The sequence below is a fragment of the Pristiophorus japonicus genome, unplaced genomic scaffold (assembly GCF_044704955.1).
Source record: "Pristiophorus japonicus isolate sPriJap1 unplaced genomic scaffold, sPriJap1.hap1 HAP1_SCAFFOLD_821, whole genome shotgun sequence".
NCBI lineage: Eukaryota > Metazoa > Chordata > Chondrichthyes > Pristiophoridae > Pristiophorus > Pristiophorus japonicus.
The window spans coordinates 107501-110000 of record NW_027254742.1 but is presented as its reverse complement, the minus strand read 5'-3'; positions in this window follow the sequence as shown (position 1 = coordinate 110000).

Here is a 2500-nt window from a genome sequence, read left to right as displayed (position 1 = left end):
TGCCAAGCCCTCTGACTCGTTATTGGATGCCCGGTCTGCCCACCGGCGGTGGGCGCATTGCGGGGCAGAACGGGAGGAACGCCGGAGTCGGTAACACACCAGCCGGAGCTGGCCCCACTCCGAGCCCTCCCACGTCGGACACGAGTCGCCAAATCGATCGGTGGATACCGAGCACACAACACGCAGGGGAACTTGGTGAAAGAACTGCGCGTGTGCTTAACTACTCAGTAAAACAGATTTCCCTCACCCAGGGGCTTGCATCTGTGACAGACAGCGTCCTTTGTTGCGCAAAGACGGAGGGCCGTTGGAAACTAGTCTGTCCTGAGAGCCGGGCACGGGTACAAGCGGGGCTGCTGGCTCCCAGAGTACGATTTCAGCAAAACACCAAAGAGTTTGAAAAGTACAACAAAAGACTTTGTCAAAATTGTTCCAAGTCTCGCACACCGGTCATTTTGTGACTTTCCAAGTGCTCTTTTCAAAGGTCTCTTTCCTGAGATTGAGCACCTTTCAGCAAAGCATCACTTTTCGGGCGCTTTCAAAGTGTACCCGCTGTCGTAAAAATGTTCTGAAAATCGTGTTCCCGAAAATCTCCGGGCACCCCGCCAACCCCCAAGGACAGAAATGACAAGTGTCAAGTTGGCGGGGCGTCGGGCCACCTGCTGCCGGCCATGAGCATCCAAATCCCCGCAAAAGGGGCATTTTCATTTCTTCATCGGGACTTCCGGCAATTTCCAAGGTTCAACTCATTAACGTTGTTCGCAGACACTTGCCAGAAAATGCAAGTGGCCACTTTGCCGGGCCGACTCGCTTGCCCAAGCGGGAAACCATCAACCGAAGGCCCGGTAAGGCGGCCGAATCTGACCTCATAGACTTCCACACAACGGGACTTTTGACTTTCCCGGCCGCGGGTGGCCTCCACCCGGCCTCAGCCATCAGCCCTGCCTGCCTCCAGCCGCCTTCTGGTTAATGAGTTATCCAGCCTGGCACTTCGGTTGCGCCAGCGAGACCAAGTCTCGGCTTTGGTTAATGATTTGAGCCGAACCGACCTACCCCCCGCCCCCGCGGGCTGAACTCGGGCAGGTCTGCCGATTTCCCGACTCCTTTCGGGGCCTAATCGCGTCGCGCGAGCCGCCTGGCGCGATCGGGGACCATGCCCCGGCACCTGCCAGGCCTCGGGCAGCCGCTTTTGAAGCCCGACCAAAAACCCGAAAAATGGGCAAAAAGGGAATAAATTCCCGCCCAAAAAGGGTGAATAGTCGGTTGGGCGGCAGCCCTGGTCGGTCTCTGCAGACCTGGAGGCTCGAGACGTTTGTTTGGAAAACTCACCAAGTCTCGATTCTGCCACCTCCTACCTCTGTGCAGATACCCCGCCAACCCCCAAGGACAGAAATGACAAGTGTCAAGTTGGCGGGGCGTCGGGCCACCTGCTGCCGGCCATGAGCATCCAAATCCCCGCAAAAGGGGCATTTTCATTTCTTCATCGGGACTTCCGGCAATTGCCGAGGTTCAACTCATTAACGTTGTTCGCAGACACTTGCCAGAAAATGCAAGTGGCCACTTTGCCGGGCCGACTCGCTTGCCCAAGCGGGAAACCATCAACCGAAGGCCCGGTAAGGCGGCCGAATCTGACCTCATAGACTTCCACACAACGGGACTTTTGACTTTCCCGGCCGCGGGTGGCCTCCACCCGGCCTCAGCCATCAGCCCTGCCTGCCTCCAGCCGCCTTCTGGTTAATGAGTTATCCAGCCTGGCACTTCGGTTGCGCCAGCGAGACCAAGTCTCGGCTTTGGTTAATGATTTGAGCCGAACCGACCTGCCCCCCGCCTCCCCCGGGCTGAACTCGGGCAGGTCTGCCGATTTCCCGACTCCTTTCGGGGCCTAATCGGGTCGCGCGAGCCGCCTGGCGCGACCGGGGACATGCCCCGGCCTCTGCCAGGCCTCGGGCTGCCGTTTTTGAAGCCCGACCAAAAACCCGAAAAATGGACAAAAATGGAAAAAATTCCCGCCCAAAAAGGGTGAATAGTCGGTTGGGCGGCAGCCCTGGTCGGTCTCTGCAGACCTGGAGGCTCGAGACGTGACTTTGGAAAACTCACCAATTCTCGATCAGCCACCTCCTACCTCTGTGCAGGTACCCCGCCAACCCCCAAGGACAGAAATGACAAGTGTCAAGTTGGCGGGACGGATTTGACTTCGGTCGCCGAGCCCTGGAACTAATTTCCCGCAAACGGCTTCGGATTTAGCTCCATCCAGACTTCCGGGACGAAACTTGACAGGCCGTATCTCCGCACTCCCGGAGCGCAGCCGCACCGTTCCGGCACCCATCGACGCGGCTGGCCGAGCCCGAGCGAACGCACCCCACGGCGGACGGCTAGGCCTTTCCGATTTTTTCACCCTTTTTCCCGAAAAGATTCCAACTGGCAGGGACATTCGCCCGACGGCTTAAAGACATGCCCTTCTGCCACACTAACGTCCCCGCCTTCGTTTGGCTATGTTGGCTTC